Genomic DNA, 22,548 nt, shown 5'->3' on the forward strand with positions numbered 1-22,548 from the left:
CTAGGTGATTATAAATTGAGGCAGATTAGCAAAGACAACTAACTGCCGTATAGTTAGAGAAATGGAAGATTGGTTTAAAGTTACACTAATCGTGTTATGTTCCTCCAATTCATCATCGACTTTCTTTTATAGGCAATTAGAGTAAGTGGTTAGTAGCTTAATACGTTTGGCAATTTCTTATTTTCTAATTTGGAAAATATAAATATAATATATAGCACATTAAAACACTGCTCAAATCAACTATCTGAAAGTGAACCTATGTATGCTATAAAACTGCTTTCTCCCTTCTGTTTTATTGATTGTTAATATTTTGTTGTACATACCAATTATATATGGATATATATATCCATATTTCCCTCTATAATCTTTAGTTTCTACAAGTAAGGATCCTGTATTACATATATTAAAATTTTAAGGAATACATAATTGATCTGCCATATATTTGAAGGTTAATCTTTACTAAGTGAATGTGTAAACTAGAAAAATATCTATATAGTGATATTTTAATATATTCATAGTGAGTTGGTAGACAACAGTGAGCAGGGAAGATGATATAATGAGTGATTTTAAAGAGATTATAACAACTTTTAATTATTTATCTCCCTTTATGTGTGACAAATAAATGCAGGCAAAGTCTGTGACATTTAACAGATTCACAGTCTATGTCAACACTTGAAATCATGGAGATCCTGAGCCCTCAAGGTTGTGAGAGAAGCAAGAGGAACAATCAAATTGTAATGTAATTGAATGATTTTAACATAGTCTGCCTTTCTCAAGGTTTTCCAGAGAAGCAGAACTAATAAGAGAAAGAGTTTATTACCAGGGGCAGCTCATGTGCCTGGGGAGGCTGGAGGTTCCCAAGGTCTTTATGATAGGTCCATAGGATGGGTAGCTAGCACTGCCGACATTGTTCCAGATTGTAAGCCATCCAGATGGGACCCCTGGAGTATCTGGGGTTTTGGTTCAAAATCAAAGTCTAGAAACAATTTATGTCTCAATTCAAATGCAGTCATATATAAGCCATTTTCTTTAAATTGAGGTCAGTGTTTTGGTTTTTTAAAGACATTCTGACAACATGAGGCCTGTCCTCTAGTAGGGGATTTTGCTACTTAGTTTTGTCAATTTCACAAAAACTAGAATCATTTTAGAACAGGGACCATCAACTGTCCCTGTGAGAATTGCCTGCAGGATTTTCTTGGTCAATGATTGATATAGAAAGGTTCAGCCAACTCTGGGCAGTCCCATCCCTTGTCAGGTAGGCCAGGTTTACATAAGAAAGCAAGGTGAGCTAGCCAGTAAGGAACACTCCTTTATGGTTTCTGCCTCAGTTTCTGCTTACATATTCTTGTCCTGAGCTCTCACTCTGGCTTCCTTTGACGATGGGCTAAAATAATCTTTTTCCTCCCTCAACATGGTTTTGGTCAGTACTTTATCATAGCAACAGAAAACAAAATAAAACAGGAAGACATTCTGTTTTAGTCTACCAATCTTGATGTCAAATTCATTCAAAAACACCTACAGAATTCCTTGCAAAGTTGTTTAATGCAATATCTGGACACACAATGGCCAACCAGTTTGACATCTTCAACTAAAGTAGTGCACAGTGTTCTTGCACAGTGATTGAATTGAACCTTGACAAATCTCTTTAAACAAAAGTGAAGGAAATTATGACAAACACTAAAAAATGGCTTTCTTAAGTACTGTCTATCAGAAAACAGAAAAATAGAAGATCATGTTAGGAAAGTGAATAGATGTGAACAAAAGAGAATGGTTTGGAGAATTTGCAATGAAGCAAATATTGGAAATCAGTTGGAAACTTTAACCTTAACCCTAACCCTGACCATTGACACTTTCTCCAAGCCAATATGGCCTATTATCAACCACAGGAAACCACAAGAAGAGAAAGAGGGAGGGCGGGAGTGAGGGATGGAGGGAGGAAGGGAGGGAGAAAGGGAGGGAGAAAGGGAGGAAGGGAGGGAGGTAGGGAGGAAGGAAGGAAGGAAGAACAAGAAGTAGTATTCCCAATGAATCATAATTCTACTGGAAACTATTAGGAAAACAGACAGGAACATCAGTGTGTTTGATGTTGTATCTTTTATCAGACTACTTTCACCAATCCCTGAAAGACAGGATGTGAAAATCATGCTGAATTTCCAATACTTGCTTTTTCCCTAGAACAATAAAAGATCTCAGTAAAGATGTTATACACAGTACTGTGGCATAGATGTTTCCCAAAAGACCTAGTGGTTTGGCTTGCCTGTATAGTGTTTATTTAAAGAATGCCTGCTAGTTCCATTTAAAAGGCTGATGCTGGCCCTCTTAAATAATAATTACTATTAGACACATGCAGTACACTGGACCCAGTGTCTAAACCCCAACTCCTCACATTTCCCCAGAGAAACTCCTCACGTTGTCCTTCATTGGCATGAAGAATAAGAAATTGAGATGGAATCTTACCTAAGGAAAATGATCTTATACCTAACTACATCACCATCAATCCAGGACGGAATAGAGCATTAGCTCTGTGATGGAAGGTGCATGTGGGAAGAGCTGCCCATCTTTGGATGTCTTCACTTTACCTCCACCATTTATCCCTGTACATGTTTGATGATGCTCTTCAGAGGCTGAGAATGAAGGCTTTTGTTGATATCTAAAAGGAGTGAGCCAAGGAGACCTGAAAACCAAATGTTTACATCTCTGACGAAAGCTCTTTATTTCAGGAAATGGAATTTATTAGTAGAATGTTGCCTATTATTTGTATATGAATAAAATCATTTTAAAAATAAAAACAAAAAAGGAAAAAAGAAATGTTTTAAAAAAAGACTATCTGTGAGACAATTATTTCACTGGAAGTCAGGTGCAATTTTTAACAATTGCTGAGGCAAATCTTTCTGTTTCTCATGTTGATCCTGCAACTTTTATGCTCATTCCAATTTTATTACAATTTAAAAAAAATCAGAAAAAAAATCATGAGAAGGAAGTCAAGTAAAATAGCCTTCTGGGCCCAGCACAGAATAGACTTTTGAACTCAAAACCTTGAATGCCAACCTTACCATTTAGTAGGTGTAAGATTTTAAGCTTATTAAGTTCTTTCAGAGATCAAAGTTGTATTAATAAAACGGCATTCTAAAACCTTATTATACAATTTCTTTAGAATTAAAATACTTTATAGAACTCACATATGTGATGCTTATCATTTTTGTCACAGATAATGTCTCATAAAATTATCATTATTGCTTGATTCATGAGTTTAATTTGCCTAAAGCTATCTCAGTAATTGCTTTTCCACTTAAAGTGGCATGGCTCTGGTGAATTGTAGAGAGAGGCTTGGCAGTTGTAGTCTTTTAAACGATCGACTTTGATCTCAGAGTAAAATGTGCAGCTTGTAAAGAGCTTTGTCTTTCTTTTGGAAAAGCTACAGGGTTATCTTTGTAAGACTACTAACAAAGACTTGTAGAAAGTGTGAGCCTATCTGTTTTAGAGATTTCAGACTTCTTCCTGGCAGTGTTTTTTCCCAAAACAAAGCATTTTCCCATAGGAAAATCTGTTGGTAACGTCCGTCTTCCCAAAGCTACCGTTTAATGTCACTTCTCTTCTCTAGGTTCAGTAGAAATCCCTGAAAATGTACTCCTAACAGAAAGTATAATTCTCTAAAACTATGTTTGGTATGAGAAATAACCACCATTGTCATAGTTCTTGTTAGTAAAATTGACATAAATAACCTCATGTCAGCCAACACTTCTTTATGGATTCAGATGCAATGTTCTTGATGATCTCAATGTATGCACAATTCCTTAAATGACAAAATTAGGAAGGCAGAGCATAAGATCTGCGGTTGCATGGGTTAGAGCCAAGTTTGAAGTGGGGGTGGCAAGGGGAATGAGGTGGGGATAGAAACAGAGGATCATGCATGGTCCTGTGGAGCTGGTGGTGGGGATTGTTCTGAATCTCGACTGTGGTGATGGATGCTTGATCTTGCCCATGTGGTAACACTGGGCAGTGTGTACACTTGTGTGCACAGATGAGGGATACAGGTAAAGTTGATGTAATCTAAAGTTAAGTTTCATCCATGCTGTCTTTGTTGGTTGTTAGTCTGTGGCATGGTGTGCAGAATTTTACCACTAATAGACACCAAGAGGGATACATGCTCAGAATTAAGTTCCACTGCATTTGGATCTATTGTTATCCCCAGAAGCTTGAATAAAAGGCATGCTACTTAATGTTCTTTATCTGCTTTATGGCCTGATAACTATGTTAGGTAGTGAACAGGTTTAGGCCATTTCACATATTCATAGTACCCTGAGGTCTGTGTGGTACCAGCTAACAGCCTTTTGCCTTTACCAATGCTTATAACAAAGCATGGTTGCTTCCCCATTCTAAGGCAATCACATGTGTCATTTAACAAATGTGGAAAATGTCTCCTCTGAAAGACAGGAAAAGTGTGTGTCCTTTCCTGTGTGCATCTGGGAGAGGGGCAGCAGCCACTTGGGTCTACCAGGATACCAATCCCACCAAGCCTGGTAAGCTGCCACCAACGAAGACAGTGGTCCTCAACAAGTCTGGAATCAATTAAGGGAAAGTGAACTTCTAACCTTCATGAACTGCCACTGCCGAGGCCTGGCCTGGCTGATCTCTGAGCTCCCAGGGGTTAATCACAGCTGTCCATGATTAACAGGGCCTTCCTTTTTTTTTTTTTCTTTTTTTTTTTTCATTTTCTTTTCTCTTACCCTAACACATCAAGTTGTTTCCTTTGGAGGAGAGAGTTCCTGTTCTCTCTATTTTTACAGTAGAAGGAAAAAAAGATAAGACTAGACTTATTTATGAATGGCTGTCTATGACTAAAACAGTGGATGGCATTTATTGGGTATCCAATACCTTTTTATCAAATACTTAACTGAAATAAATGTTAAAAGGCATTTTCTGTTCATATGTCTGGGTCTTTTCATCGGAAAGTAAATCAACCCTCAGTTTGAATACTTGCAATGAATCAAACATTCTCTCCCTCCCTTCCTTCTCCTGCTACCATGTACATGTGTGTACCTAGACATATTTATATCATTTGTTTCAAATATTCTGTACACAGAATGATATTCTCAGTACCTACTTATTAGATTGGGCTATTGTGAAATGCACAGAACTACATGTATATATGGCCAATCCAAGTCTAGCTATTGTAGTCGAACCTAATCAGCTTGTAGTCCCAAGCCTAACTTTCCTTGGACGGCCCATTCATTATACAGAGCCATGGAATCAAAAGGAAATCAAACACAGTGCTTTGGAGCTTAGCCAGTTTTTTCACTAAAAATTAAAGAAAAAAATCAACCTAACTTAAATAAGTTTTCACATGGTAAATTGTGCATCAAGTAGTGAGGTCTGGCTTTCCCCTTTCTTTTTTGAAATTTGGCTCCTAAGTTGAGCGTATATTGTTGGGTCTTCTGTCTCAGTATAAAGTTTGCATCAGTGAGAATTTTAGGACAGTATTAGAGCTGACTATCAATTAAACTGCTGAAGTAGAGCTTATTCATCGGTCAAGTGAAGTCTCGGTCTCAACAGGTTGATAAGAAGGAAACAGAAGATGGTGTCTGTGAAAAGTCTTTGGAAGCTAGAAGACTTCGTTTTTAGTTGCCACTGTTATATTTTTCATAATAAAGTTTTTTATTAACTTATTAATTTTTTCATTTTACATCCCTTTTGCAGGCCCCTCCCCTCTCTTCATGGTCCTCCCCTTTCCTCCTGTTCTCTGCTGCACACAGTCCCTCCCCCACCCCTTCCCTTCTCCTATGAATGGGTGGAGGCCCCCCTGGGTATCACCCCACCCTGGCACTGCTGGGTTAAGCATATCCTCTTTCACTTAGGCCAGACAAGGCAGCTTGGTTAGGGGAATGGGACCCATAGGCAAGCAACAGAGAAAGGTTTAGTTTGCCCCCACCTGCCCGTTCCAATTGTCGGGGGGTTTACATAAAGACCGAGATGCATATATGCTACATATGTGATGGTGGTGGTGTGGGTAGGTCCAGCATATGCTTGCTCTTTGGTTGATGATTCAGTCTCTGGGAGCCCCCAAGGCTTCAGGTTGATTGACTCTGTTAGTCTGCTGGTAGAGTTCCTATCCCCTTTGGGTCCCCTAATTTTTCTCATCTCTTCTACAAAACTCCCAAGCTCCATCTACTGTTTGGTTGTGGGTCTATGCATCTGCTTCTATCAGCTGCTGGGTAGAGCTCTCAGAAGACAGATATGTTAGTCTCCTGACTGCAAGCATAACAGATTATCATTAATAGTGTCCAGGATCGTTTCTTGTCCATGGGATGGGTCTCAAGTCAGGCCAGTGTTTGGTGGCCAGTCCCTCCATTTCTGCTCCATCTGTGTCCATTTACATCTCGTAGACAGGACGTGTTTTAGGTCGAAGGTTCTGTGGGTGGGTTGGTGTCCTTATTCCTCCACTGGGAGTCCAGCCTGGCTACAGGAGGTAACCACTTCAGGCACCATATCTTCCACTGCTCTGAGTCTCAGTCAGAGTCACCTCTATAGACTCCCTGGGGCCTTCCCCCATCCCAGGTCTCTGGCACATTTTAGGGATGCCTCCCCTTCCTGCCCACAGACTATTTCTGTCCTTTCTTTCTGTTCTCCCTATACCTGCCTCCTTGCCCGGTTCCCCTCCCCACCACCTCTCCCACCCACTCCCTCCATCTACCTCTCATGTCTATTTTATTTCCCTTCCTGAGTAAGATTCAAGCATCCTCCCTTGACACTATGGTGTTCGGATTCTTTGGGTCTGTGGATTGTACCACGGTTATCTCTACTTTATGAGTAATACTTATATGTGAGTACATACCATGTATGTCCTTTTGGGTCTTGGTTATCTCACTAGGATGATATTTTCTAGTTCTATCCATTTGTCTGCAAAATTCTTGATGTCCTTTTTAATGGCTGAGTTGTATTTCATTGTGTACATTTGGAAAACAATACTCTAATGGGAAGTTCTTATAATTTTGGGCTATGATCCATTCAAATAATTTCACTTATTTTCTTTTCATGTGTTAGTTCACTCAATAATTTACACTATAACTGATTTTTGATCATTAAGAAAAGAGGCATGCTATACCGGACTCTGTAGAAAATGTGAAGTGCTAACACTGTATATAGTTATTACCTGCCAAACTATAATTATTCAACATCTCTCCATAATATCTCATGCTTAGTATTATCTAGTGCTTATTAATACTAATGAAATGTTCAATAGCTGTAAGCTTTAGTCCTTTCCTATTAGAAATGTTTAATGATGCCAAAGATCATGAGACTGTAAAGATTAAATGTTCAAAAGAAGGATGGGTTAGTTTTTGGGCCAGATGTATCCAGCTCATTTTATAGCACTGAGGTTACCTCAGTACTGTTAGTAATGTGTTTTTAATAATGTGATTTTCTATTTTAACTGCTCATGTGCCCAGATTCCATGGACCAGGTTGAGACCTGAGAAACTGTTTTAAGAAACATCCATGGCAATACTTAGGATTGGGTCAGTCTGAGTCTTGGTACAGCAGAATAAACATGAGCTTCAATAAGCTTGAATGAAATCAATGAAGAAGTTGAGAAAGAAGGGTTGAACATGTGTAAATCCCTTTCTTCTTCCCATTCTCCAATCTGGCAAAGCAAAGTTCCAGAGTCTAAAGTGTAAATAAGAATCTTCCAGAGTATAAATAGGTTTTAGCACTCCCCATTGATATCTACAATTCAAATCAGATATGAAGTTTGTAAAAAAAAAACAATATTATAAATAGGGGCTCAGCTATTAAGAGCACTTGCTGGTCTTGCAGAAGACCTGGGTTTAGTTCTTAGCCCTTTCATGGTGATCACAATCTGTAATTCTAGTTCCAAGTGCCCTCTGACCTCTGTATTCATCAGGAACACATGGGGTGCTCATACAGACCTGCAAACAAAACACTCATATCCACAGAGTAAATAAATCCAAAATATTTTAAATAATTACTAATGATACACATGATTATTTATTATAGTGCTGACCTCCATCAGCACCTGTGTGCTCTATCCCCTCCCCCAGCTCTCTCTTTTTCTCTCTCACTTACTAAACTAGGCAACATGCCAGGCTGTGCCTATTCATTCTGAATCTTATGGACCCCAGGAGCTTTACATGAAGTGAGCTAATTAAACCAATTACTGTAATTACGAAGACTGTAATAGGGCTATGTAAGGAAGTCTGCAAGTTAAGTCAACCACTAATGTATGTATGACTTTGCAAAATCACTTAACTGCTCTATCAGCATTCTCTGCCAAGCTAGATTGAATGAATGAGTCTAAAACCCAGAGAATTCTGTACTGTACTGTTTTAAAATTGTTAGCAGCAAAGATTTTTGTTAGCAATCCAAAACTGAATACATTCTCAGCAATCTTACAGGTGCCATTTTATACCCATACCTCAGTGGACACTGAAATTCTTGGCATGTTTGACAATAACCAACATCTTTCTCTAGGCAGACACATGCTCTCTCCAGGGCTCTTTCCACAATAACATTTATTTTAGAAATGATATGCTTAGTCTGCTCTGAAAACTACAACTCCACTGATTAGGCAGCTGGCCTGTGAATTATTGTTTGGGTTTATAATTATAGCGATTTAATTGCTGAACAATCTTATAATAGTTTTAAAAGAAGCTGTTTGTGTACACAAAGCAATTTCAAACTTGTTTCTTGTCTTATCCCTTTTCATCTTTAAAAGAGAACTCAGAATAATTTTATTCTATTCTTAAACCCCAGAGTATAATTAGCCCGTCCCATTGCAGCCACAAACACAAGAGGTCCAGGAGACTCCCTTTTTGTTGAAGTAAGGAACCATTGGCATGATTTGCTTTAGTTTGATAAACACAGAGTGCTGTTCTGTTCTGAGACCTCTTTTCCTCCACTCGGAAGGGGGTGTTTATTTCCAGCTGTGGGGAATTACTCACAGGAGATTTAAACAGTGAAGAAAGAAAACATCCTCCTTTCTTTCGAGTCCGCCCAGCCCACCAAGGATTGTGGACTTAGCCAACAGAAAGATGGGACTCGGTTCACTGCAAATGCCCTTTGAAGGACAGCTACCATATCTTAAAGGACCTATAAAGTGCCATTAACAACATCTGGATGTTTCCAGGTCTTTGCCTCTTAAGTTAGATATTGATTAGGTCAAAGCCAGGATGGCCAGGGTCACATACAAAAATTTAACCTGGAAAAAATGTGAGCTTTATCTAAATTCAGCAGGGCCTTTAATTTAACTCTTGGCCAATGAGAAAAATTCAAACTTTCTAACTTTAATTTTAGGTGAGTGGTGGATAAAGAATTTTAGGATCTCTCTCTCTCTCTCTCTCTCTCTCTCTCTCTCTGTCTCTCTCTCTGTCTCTCTCTCTGTCTCTCTCTCTGTCTCTGTCTCTCTCTCTCTCTCTCTCTCTCTCTCTGTGTGTGTGTCTCTCTCTCTCTCTCTGTCTCCTTTCTAATATAATTAAACTTGGTTATATATATCCATCAGGGTATAAAGTGCAAAAACCTATCTGTAGATCTCTGAGTCATTAAAATCAAGTGCATGACTGCACACAGTACATCCTACAGGCTTCGAGTGAAGGTAGAGAAGACAGGTTGAGGTCTAGTAATAAATAAACACAGAAGTTGAGATGATTAATAGGTATATTCTATCACCAGTACTACAGTTAAAATATACATAAAAATGCCATGTCGAAGAAATATTTAATGTTTTCTTTTTGATCAACTGTAAAAACATGTAATAGTGTTTAGGACTTCTTTAAATATCACTATCCCACCTTTTGTGCATGACAAAGTTTCTATTAATTCCTGAGTTGTCCTTAACATATTTCTTAAGATATTATTATATCAATATTGGATTAAGTCTTAGATATATTTGGTATTTTAGTTACAGTTGGATTGATATCAAATATAATTAACAAGATTGCAGTTGGCCTTTCACTGTCTGATTCATATGTTTTTGAAAAACAAAACCTTATGCATTTGGAGACACATATGCACAGTTTTGGAGGCTGATTTATGGAAAGGAAATTTACTATTGCCATGAAAGAAAATGCTTGCTAGGTCAATTAACTAGTAGACAAAGCCAAAAGACAACAATTGGTTTCTAAGGAGAGCTGAAGTGACAACATAATACTTTCTTTGAATTTTCACTTTAAACACTTAATGACTTTAAAAGAAAACTGTATGATATTGGTACAGAGACAGGCAGGTAGGTCAGTGGAATAGAATTGAAGACCCACAAATGAACCCACACACCTATGGTCACCTGATCTTTGACAAAAAAGCTAAAACCATCCAGTGGAAAAAAAAGATAGCATTTTCACAAATGGTGCTGGTTCAACTGGCAGGCAGCATGTAGAAGAGTGCAAACGATCCATTCTTATCACCATGTACAAAGCTCAAGTCCAAGTGGGTCAAACATCAAACCAGATACATTCAAACTAATAGAAAAAAAAGTGGGGAAGAGTCTCGAACACATGGCACTGGGAAAAATTTCCTGAACAGAACACCAATGGCTTATGCTCTAAGCTCAAGAATAGACAAATGGGACTTCAGAAAATTGTAAAGCTTCTGTAAGGGAAAAGACACTGTCATTAGGACAAAACAGCAACCAACAGATTAGAAAAAGATCTTTACCAGTTCTACATCTGGTAGAGGGCTAATATCCAATATAAACAAAAAACACAAGAAGTTAAACTCCAGAGAATCAAATAATTCTATTAAAAAATTAGGTACAGAGCTAAACAAAGAATTCTCAACTGAGGAATATCAAATGGCTGAGAAGCACCTAAAGAAATGTTCAACATCCTTAGACATTAGGGAAATACAAATCAAAACAACCCTGAGATTCTACCTCACACCAGTCAGAATGGCTAAGATCAAAAACTCAGGTGACAGAAGATGCTGGAGTGGATGGGGAGAAAGAGGAACACTCCTCCATTTTTTGTGGGATTGCAAGCTGGTATAACCACTCTGGAAATCAGTCTGGAGGTTCCTCAGAAAATTAGACATAGTATTTATTACCTGAGGACACAACTTTACCACTCCTGGGCATATAACCAAATGATGCTCCAACATACAGCAAAGAAACATGCTCCACTATGTTCATAGCAGCCTTATTTCTAATAGCCAGAAGCTGGAAACAACCCAGAGGCCCTTCAACAGAGGAATGGATTCAGAAAATGTGGTACATCTACACAATGGAATATTACTCAGCTATCAAAAACAATGATTTCATGAAATTCATAGGCAAATAGATTGAACTAGACAATATCATCCTGAGTGAGGTAAACCAATCACAGAAAAACATACATGGTATGCACTCACTGATAAGTGTATATTAGCCCAAAAGCTCAAATTACCCCAGATACAACCCAGAGACCACATGAAGCTCAAGAAGAAGGATGACCAAAGTGCGGATGCTTCAGTGCTTCTTGGAAGAGGCAACAAAATATTCATAGGAGGAGATAAGGAGACAAAGTTTGGAGCAGTGACTGAAGGAAAGGCCATCCAGAGATCACCCCACCTGCAGATCCAGCCCATACACATATAGCCACCAAACCCAGACAATATTGCTGATGCCAAGAAGTGCATGCTGGCAGGAGCCTGATATATAGTTGTCTCCTGAGAGGCTCTGCTTGAGCATGACAAATACAGAGGTGAATGCTCACAGCCAACCATTGAACTGAGAATGGGGTCCCTATTGGAGGAGTTAGAGAAAGGATTGAAGGAGCTGAAGGGGCTTGCAACCACATAAGAACAATGCCAACCAACCAGAGCTCCCAGAGATTAAACCACTACCCAAAGAGTAGCAGAGGATGTCTTGTTGGGCACCAATGGGAGGAGAAGCCTTTAGTCCTGCCAAGGCTGGACTCCCCAGTGTAATGGAACATCAGGGCAAGGAGCCCAGAAGGGGTGGGTGGATGGGTCAGGGAACAACCTGATAGAAGTGGGAGCGGGAATGGGGTAGGGGGTTTATGGACAGGAAAGCAGAAAAGGGGATAACAATTGACATGTAAATTTAAAAAATCCAATAAGAAAAAAGAAAGAGAAAAAAACCAATAGAGACAATTACCCCCTTTCTGTTCCTTCTCTCAATCTTACCTTCCTTTGTACTTCATTTCTTTGTTAACTCACTTTCAATTATATTTTACATTTTTTACTTATTTACTCATTTATTTTGTGTCCGTGTAGTATATGACAACTAATTTTCATTACAAAATAGTAGAGGAGAATATGAACATGTCCAACACAAGATAACAATTAATATTTGAAACAGTAGATATGCCAATCTTAACATAGATTTGCATTGCATTTACATATTGAGATGTCACACGGTACCCTACAAATACGTGGAAGTATTAAATACAATTAAAATTAAATTTTAATTAAAAGTAAAAGTATTTTCTGAGTGGAACGCATCAATTCAGTTATATGTCTTCATTGTATAAAATGAGAAAATTAGCCCTTTCCCTCAGAGAAAAGACCTGGAACAGGAAAGACACCAGATTTTTGTTGTGTTAAACTGGCCATTGCCTTATAACTATTTGTGGAATCCCTGCCCTGGTACTGTGAGTGCCCAACTTTGTCCTCTGGGAAGGCTTTTGAGTTACTGAATATAGTTAGAAAGGTTGCTAGAGTAAAGCCAACTAGAAGGCCTTAAAATACGATTATTCAGTGATCCGAGGGATTAAAAATGTCCATTCACATTTAGAAAATGTACACTATTTACTACAACCTTGCAGCTGTTATATTCCCTTGAGAAAATACAACACAATTCCTCTTCATGCCAGATTTTCTTGATTGCCTAACTTCAGTGATTCAGACAGACTCCCAGAATAGGAATTTATAAAGGCAATGATGAAAGGAAACAGAGCCTCAGACCTAAGCTTGGTGCTCACTCTTGCAAATGTCTGAACTCCAGGGCTGTGAGTTCTTCCTAGCCTTAGATTGCCAGTGTACAGAGGGAGACTCTTTCTCCAGATTAAACCATCACAGGCATTTCTCTACAGTATATTGTGTTCTGTTGCCGTCCATGGCTACTTCCAAAAGCAGAATAATGGAAGCCCCCAATCAAATAATTAAACCAGAAAACTTAAGCTCCCAGATAAAAAGAGAGGAAGGGAGAAGAGAAAATACATTTTCCCAGGAATGTTCACACCCTCACAGATTCGGTTTCCAAAGCAGGTTTTCTTTGAATACAGTTTAGATTTGCCAACAGGCTATTAGGATATAAGACTCCACACACAATTCTCCAAAAAAGGATCTGAGGTTTGCTATAATTTTCTCATTTTCCCATAGATGAGTTGAGCCAAGAGGAAAGGGTAAAAGTGGGCAAAAGATTGTGGGAGCAGGGAAAAAAAATACTTTCTGGATCTTGTCCAGTTGTCTTCAAAGGATAACCTCTTCCAAACAGAGCGAACCTTCAGGAGGAGATTATGCAAAGTGCCTGCCTTCCAACACTCCTGAGACCCTGCCACCTCAGTCCTTTCAGATTTGAGGATTAAGAAAACGAGAGGAATGAAAGCATGTATTTATTCATGGTCCATGTCAATAATTATTCTTCTGGGCTGTTCTGGGCTGGATTCTGGGCCTTTACTGGTGGTGTGATCATTGCGTTTACATTGGTGGTGGTGATATGCCTCTGTCTTATTTGATAATTCAGAGCTTATTTTTCTACTGTGACACTCAGTTGTGTAACCCCTAACCAGATTTTCTTAGCCAAATGATAGAAATCGGAATCGGAAAAGACCTATTAGGTCATTTTAACCTCACTCCTGCCTCACTATGTTGTTTCTAATAAGCTAGATGAAGCGTCCGCCCCTTCCTTTGGGAGATTAGCTTCTGCAATCCAATTAATTCACACTGCCAACTCATTTTCTCTGACATTCAATTCACAATTAACAGCATTGTTTTTCCTAATTCAACTCTTTATTTTCTTATAGTTTTCAAATTTTAATTCACTGATAATCCCATTTTCCATTTTCTTCCTAAAGCTATCCTTTCATTTCATTTTTCTTCTCTTAGAGTCTTTTCCATTTATTTAGTGCTTAATAATAGAGTTTACCCATTATTATTCGCACGACTTTGTAGTTCTCTGATTAAAAGGTTTTCCATTTCCCAAATTGGCCTATTTAATTAATGAGGATAACAGTGGAATTAAACAGATTATCACGAGGCCTGAAATTTTTGTTTGGGAAAAATTAGTCTTTCCCCAATATTTTGCTGCTGTTTTCCCAGAAGCTTTTGGCAGAATCATTAGTGGCCTGAAATACATATAGACAATACTGTATCTCAGCTTTTTAGGTGTGTGTGTGTGCGTGTTACAGTAATCAGATGGTACAAAAGAAGCCAATGTAAGGGATCTCATCTCAGGATGAGGTGAACCTTGGTGTATCCATGTTGCAGATCCTCAAGTAGACCTCTCTCAATAGCAAGGCTTTGCCGTCCTGGAACTTTCTTTGTTGTCTAAGTCCATGGCTTCATTCCTGCATTTCCTTGTCTCCCTCTTTCAGACACTTCATTTTGCTGACATCTTTCCCTGTCTACTTAACAATGTGGCATCTGCCTTCTCCTCATGATGTCCTACTTGTGTAAGGAAGAAGCCCATTTCTTGGCTTTCCCCTTTGACTAAGTTCTATCTTGTGGCTCTTTCCTTCCCCGAGGAACCAAATCCAACTCCCGACCAACCTTACTTTTGTTCTTACTGATTAGTAGCCAAGCCGCCTTATCCATTCAAGTTTAAGTTCAGCTCTGTCAGGTCAGTGTTCTGACTTAGAGTACAATGCTTGCACGATTATTTCAGGAAATTTTAAAGAGAATCATCCCTTACAAATAAGAAAATACATACTGTCCCACAAAACTCCTGTCTGCCAGCACCAAGGCCTCCCCTCACTGTGCTGCCACTATGTTGGGCTTTTTACCTCAGTTCCTTTGTTGATACTAAGACTCTTGTTTCCTGATTTTAGGGTTTAAATCTATTTGTTTGAATTTATAAATTGTTTGTGGATAGTTAGACTCTGTAGGTAAACCTCATTCTTCCCCATATATTTGCATTTATAACATTTCCCTCCAATTGAGAGCTAACAATTATTTGTTACCTTGGTTATTTAGAAGGTTTTAAACTCTCTGATGCCTGAAGATGGGACTTACCAATTGCTTCCTTGTGATGTGGCTAGTGTGTTACTCAAACACATTAAAAACCACAGTGGTGGAAACGGAAGTTGACAAAGTCAGTCCACCCATTATTGACAGCAGCTAATTGCTCTGGTGTTGCTGGCTTTTGCATTCATACCTGTAGTCCTATAATTTGGCTTACATTAGAAAGTTGTTGCTTGGTTATCTATGTCAGTTATTGTATCTATAGTTTAATGGTTTCAGGGACCAGTATTGTTTTTACATCAAAAGAATCTTTACTGATTATAATCAGGAGCTAAGGCCATCAAGAGAAGGGAAAAGTGTGTTTGAACAGTGAATAGAAGCAACAAGGACATAGTTGCCAGAGAGGAGCAAGGCTCTCAAGGTTCACTGGCCCTGCCCTACAGTTTTCAAGTTCTACCAGAATCTCTAGATACCCAAGGAACCTCACAACAACTTTCACATACCAAAATCTCCACACCTCTAGCAGCGATCTAGATTAGCAAGTTTCTGCCTCAAAGGCTGACAGGGTGGTCTGATCCTGGTTCATGGTGGAGACAGGTCTTCACACACATTTTGATGTAGGGAACTTCTCCCGTTCAACTCTTCCTCCAAGGAGTTATTCCCACCCCCTCCCCAAGTCAGGGGGGGAATTGAATGATGGGAATCTTTGTGACTTTTCCATTATTGCCTTCAAAAAACATCACCATGATCCAGGCGATGTATGAAAGAAATGGAGACTTAGAGTTTCACAGTGTGAATCCATGACCACTATAGTGGGGAGCATGAAAGTAGGGAACTGGGGCAAGATATCCTTATCTGCAAGCACAAGGCAGAAAGAGAAAATAGAACTGGAAATGGTGTTTTTTTTTTTTTCTCAAACAGTTCCCTCAACTGGAGAAAACTATTCAAATATAGGAGTCTATGGGAGTCACTCTCATTTAAATCACCACAGTGGACAAGCAACCAACCAATCAAATCAGCACATCAGTCAAAAACAGTCTTACAGCCATGCCAAATGATTTGACATCAAGACATCTACACTATTGTTATCTGTAAAGCTGAAGAACTGCGGAGTTGAGTTAGCAAAATAATCTCATTATGTTATAAGTACATTTACTACATTGTGTCGGGCAACATTTGCAGCTATCCTGACGTACATGTTTGCCTGAAGGATGCATGTTGGGCACACTTTCAATGATATGGGGCATGTCTGTTTTGTTGCAGTACCGTGTAGCTTTTTACCATGCTAACTTCTACATTATTACTTCTGTGTACCGTGTAGCTTTTACCATGCTAACATTATTACTTCTGTGGGACTTTACTGCTATAAGTCTTCATTTCTAGAATATATTCCTCTTGAGAGGTTTTACACTGATCACTGGTCTGGAGAAACAGTCTTTTTTGGATAATAACACTGGTTGTCATAGCACAGTATTAGACTGGAAGCCTAGAAGCAGGGATTGAGACCCCGATTCCTATGTGAGCAATACATACAGAGTACAAGCAAAGTCTCCCGACCAGGGTCAAAGTGCAGCAGTATAAAGAAAGGGAAAGTGCTGAGCAAGAAAGCAATTGTAGTCAAGGTATACCCTTGCCAAGATCCCGGAGAAAATGCCTTTCTGTAATAACCACATGGCTAGGTTGTCCTTTCAAGGCAAGAAGGTAAGTAACCCTTTATATACCATTAGTCAGTCATTGCCTTTGAATTACCAGCCAGGGAATGGGTATAGCTTTTACAGTGAAGTAGCTGATAACTAGAGGCTCCATGATCCACAAGAAGTGTTCATCTGTGAGCCAACAGCAGCTGACTCCACAGAAACAGGATTTGGATTAGACCAGAAAGTTAAAGGGAAACTGGGAGGATACTGCAGATTTAAAATAAAAGCCACTAAACTCGCTGATTTCAGTCATGAGTTATTTATCTTTCCTCCCTCACCCCACATGCACAAGGATTCAGAAATGGTAAATTAACCTGAAATGTTCTTGTTTACTTTTTTAAGGTTATGATGGTATGAATACTCTTAGCTCAGGGAATGGCACTGTTAGGAGGTGTGGCCTTGTTAGTGTCGGTGTGACCTCTTCGGAGGAAGTGTCACCCTATGTGAATGGGCTTTAACACCCTCTTCCTAACTCCCTGGAAGCCAGTCTTCTTCTGCTTGCCTTCAGAACAAGATGTTGAACTCTCAACTCTATGTGCACCATGTCTGCCTGGATGCTACCATGCCTGCCTTGATGATAATGGACCTAATCTCTGAACTTTTAAACCAATTCCAATTAAATGTTCTTATAAGTGGTGCCTTAGTCATGGTGTCTGTTCACAGCAGTAAAACCCTAAGACACAGGTATGGAAAAAATGTGGTTAAGTTCTACAACACATGTCTGAGGCAGAACACTTTGCCTAGCAGCCTGAAACAAAGGCATACTTAAAAGATCTCAGATCTCACTCTAGTTTATGGCTGTATATTCCTAGCTATAACAGAAAAGAAAATAGGTTTTCTTTTTGTTCCTTTTTTACAGATTTATTTTTTATTTTATGTAAGTGAATATGCTGTAGCAGTCTTCAGATTCACTAGAAGAGGGCATCAGATCCCATTACAGATGGTTGTGAGCCACTGTGTGGTTGCTGGGACTTGAACTAAGGACCTCTGGAAAAGCAGTCAATGCTCTTAACCACTGACCCATCTCTCTAGCCAAGCAGTTTTTATTGAATGTGACTCTGCCAAGTACTGGTCTGTGATATCTTCCTGAAACATCAATCACTCACAACACATATACTCTCAAACACTTACATTTTGATATTTTGAGAAAAGAATTCTAATAATGATTTATTAATAACAAAATAACCACCAACACTGCTATACCTAATTATCCAAAATATGCATAACAGTGTAGCCACTATTATTTTTTATAATCTTTGAAGATACAGATGCATAGAAAAGTTTATAACTTAACTAAGGGAGAATAGCTAGGGAAACAACGTAGGTATGAGGATTTTTTCATTATTTTTGGGTGTGTCAAAATGACTTCAGCATTTCACAGCTGATTGTGTTTTTACTGTGACTCTGGTCAGCAGAGTCACTGGTTTTCCTTGTAAATTTCTTGTTTTTCCCTCTATGTGTTGAAATCTCAGAATCTAGTAATGTTTTGCCTTTCAGAGTTAACAATGCTTCAAGTATGCCACCCCCGGTACAACAAGCTCATAGCTCATGCAACCAAGGCGACACTGACATCAGCTTTGTTTTGCCCAGGTCCGTTTTAGGCTTACTGTCAAGAGCAAACATGAGTGTTCTACAAAAATAAACATAATAAGTCGATTAACCCAAGAAAATACATTTAAATTATATTATGCCTGTGTTGTTTAAATGCAAGAGGAAAGAAACATTGAATATGTTGCCTTTCTATTGCTGTGATGAAATGCCATGACCCAAAGCATGTTATGAAAAAAATGACTTTGTATTTTGGCTTATGAATTTGGGAAGAGAATTTATAATGGCAGATGAGGCATGGCAGCAGGAAGCCCGAGCAGGAAGCTGAGAGAACACATCTCCACTCACAAGCAGGAGGTAAATAGAGTGAACTATAAGGCTAGTTCTGTAGTAGGGTTAGACTATAAACTCTCAAGTTCTTCCTCCAGTGACTTACTACTTCTAGCAAGGCTTGACCTTCCTAAAGATATGATAACTACTGCCACCCAAACAGGGGCATCAACTGGTAGTTAAGTATTCATGAGCCTATGGGGAGATTTTCTCATTTAAACTACCACAGCACTGACAATGCTACAGGTACTTTGACTAACAGAGGGCCGTTTGCCTTTGCCTCAGCTTTGCTTCATTTCTGGATACTTTTGGTTGTGGTTCTTACACCTTCACTCTTGGTTTGTACAAATTGTGTAACAGAAGCAATTTTAAGGTTCTGCCCACTTCACCACCGCTGCTAATCAGTCTACATTGGACATAAAGGACTATTATTTCTTCCCTAGAAATTTCACATTCTTCTGAAGCCCATTTCTTCTGAATTCCTGAAATTCCACGAGAATGTCAGCCCTCCAGTGGTGGCAGTCTTAATTCTTATTTTATGAGGATAATTGCATTGTAAGAACATAGCTATATGGAGAAAGAGATAATTGAGAACAGAATGATAGTGTAAGGGCTCTAAGTCACATGTATAAATTTATTGCTTGTATTTTTATCTTGTAGATTGGTGAGCTGGTATATATTATTTTATTCCTTTTTGAGGTGACCTAAGTTTTCTTTTTAATTAGTGTTGTGCTAAATATCTATGTCTATGTATCTATCTATCTATCTATCTATCTATCTATCTATCTATCTATCTATCATCTATCTTCTATCTATGTATTTATCTATCATCTACCTACCTTATCTATCTATCTATCTATCTATCTATTATCTATCATCTTTCTATCTGTCTATCATCTATCTATCTATCTATCTATCATCTATCTTCTATCTATGTATTTATCTATCATCTATCTACCTTATCTATCTATCTATCTATCTATCTATCTATTATCTATCATCTTTCTATCTGTCTATCATCTATCTATCTATCTATCTATCTATCTATCATCTATCTCTATCTAACCTATCTATCTATCTATCTATCTATCTATCTATCATCTCTCTACTCTACCTATCTATCTATCTATTTATCTATGTATCTATGTATCTATCTATCTATCTATGTATCTATGTATCTATCTATCTGTCTATCTATCTATGTATCTATGTATCTATCTATCTATCTATTATCTATCATCTATCTATCTGTCTATCATCTATCTATCTATCTATCTATCTATCTATCTATCTATTTATCATCTATCTACCCTATCTATCTATCTATCTATCTATCTATCTATCTATCTATCTATCTATCTACCTATCATCTATCATCTACCTATCTACCTAAGCACCGAGTGAAAGAGAACCTCCTTAAGCATATGTTATTCTATTTATTTCCTAAGTATGAAATTTAGTTGATGTCACTGGCCAAGGCTTGTATCACTAGCCAATAAAGAACAGCTATGAGTTCTGACTTTTCTGACACCAAAGTAATTAGTTAAATGGTGTTGCCCCCAGCATAATCCTGTGTTAATTAAAAATGCAGTAGTTCATCATTAAGATCTCTTGACAAGCACCATGATGAATATTTCACACATGGTAATGCACATGCCTTAGTCCATAATTTTTTTTTTACATTTTATTTTTTTTTTATTAACTTGAGTGTTTTTTATATACATTTCGAGTGTTATTCCCTTTCCCGGTATGCGGGCAAACATCCCCCTCCCCCCTCCCCTTCCTTATGGGTGTTCCCCTCCCAACCCTCCCCGCATGGCCCCCCTCCCCCCACCAGTCTAGTTCACTGGGGGTTCAGTCTTAGCAGGACCCAGGGCTTCCCCTTCCACTGGTGCTCTTACTAGGATATTCATTGCTACCTATGAGGTCAGAGTCCAGGGTCAGTCCATGTATAGTCTTTAGGTAGTGGCTTAGTCCCTGGAAGCTCTGGTTGCTTGGCATTGTTGTACATATGGGGTCTCGAGCCCCTTCAAGCTCTTCCAGTTCTTTCTCTGATTCCTTCAACGGGGGTCCTATTCTCAGTTCAGTGGTTTGCTGCTGGCATTCGCCTCTGTATTTGCTGTATTCTGGCTGTGTCTCTCAGGAGCGATCTACATCCGGCTCCTGTCGGTCTGCACTTCTTTGCTTCATCCATCTTGTCTAATTGGGTGGCTGTATATGTATGGCCCACATGTGGGGCAGGCTCTGAATGGGTGTTCCTTCTGCCTCTGTTTTAATCTTTGCCTCTCCCTTCCCTGCCAAGGGTATTCTTTTTCCTCATTTAAAGAAGGAGTGAAGCATTCACATTTTGATCATCCGTCTTGAGTTTCATTTGTTCTAGGGATCTAGGGTAATTCAAGCATTTGGGCTAAAAGCCACTTATCAATGAGTGCATACCACGTATGTCTTTCTGTGATTGGGTTAGCTCACTCAGGATGATATTTTCCAGTTCCAACCATTTGCCTACGAATTTCATAAACTCGTTGTTTTTGATAGCTGAGTAATATTCCATTGTGTAGATGTACCACATTTTCTGTATCCATTCCTCTGTTGAAGGGCATCTGGGTTCTTTCCATTTTCTGGCTATTATAAATAAGGCTGCGATGAACATAGTGGAGCACGTGTCTCTTTTATATGTTGAGGCATCTTTGGGTATATGCCCAAGAGAGGTATAGCTGGATCCTCAGGCAGTTCAATGTCCAATTTTCTGAGGAACCTCCAGACTGATTTCCAGAATGGTTTTACCAGTCTGCAATCCCACCAACAATGGAGGAGTGTTCCTCTTTCTCCACATCCTCGCCAGCATCTGCTGTCACCTGAGTTTTTGATCTTAGCCATTCTCACTGGTGTGAGGTGAAATCTCAGGGTTGTTTTGATTTGCATTTCCCTTATGACTAAAGATGTTGAACATTTCTTTAGGTGTTTCTCAGCCATTCGGCATTCCTCAGCTGTGAATTCTTTGTTTAGCTCTGAACCCCATTTTTAATAGGGTTATTTGTTTCCCTGCGGTCTAACTTCTTGAGTTCTTTGTATATTTTGGATATAAGGCCTCTATCTGTTGTAGGATTGGTAAAGATCTTTTCCCAATCTGTTGGTTGCCGTTTTGTCCTAACCACAGTGTCCTTTGCCTTACAGAAGCTTTGCAGTTTTATGAGATCCCATTTGTCGATTCTTGATCTTAGAGCATAAGCCATTGGTGTTTTGTTCAGGAATTTTCTTCCAGTGCCCATGTGTTCCAGATGCTTCCCTTGTTTTTCTTCTATTAGTTTGAGTGTGTCTGGTTTGATGTGGAGGTCCTTGATCCACTTGGACTTAAGCTTTGTACAGGGTGATAAGGATGGATCGATCTGCATTCTTCTATATGTTGCCCTCCAGTTGAACCAGCACCATTTGCTGAAAATGCTATCTTTTTTCCATTGGATGGTTTTGGCTCCTTTGTCAAAAATCAAGTGACCATAGGTGTGTGGGATCATTTCTGGGTCTTCAATTCTATTCCATTGGTCTATCTGTCTGTCTCTGTACCAATACCATGCAGTTTTTATCACTATTGCTCTGTAATACTGCTTGAGTTCAGGAATAGTGATTCCCCCTGAAGTCCTTTTATTGTTGAGGATAGCTTTAGCTATCCTGGGTTTTTTGTTATTCCGGATGAATTTGCAAATTGTTCTGTCTAACTCTGTGAAGAATTGGATTGGTATTTTGATGGGGATTGCATTGAATCTGTAGATTGCTTTTGGTAAAATGGCCATTTTTACTATATTAATCCTGCCAATCCATGAGCATGGGAGATCTTTCCATCTTCTGAG

The sequence above is a fragment of the Rattus norvegicus genome, chromosome 7 (genome assembly GCF_021556685.1).
Source record: "Rattus norvegicus strain SHRSP/BbbUtx chromosome 7, alternate assembly SHRSP_T2T, whole genome shotgun sequence".
In the NCBI taxonomy this organism is placed as follows: domain Eukaryota; kingdom Metazoa; phylum Chordata; class Mammalia; order Rodentia; family Muridae; genus Rattus; species Rattus norvegicus.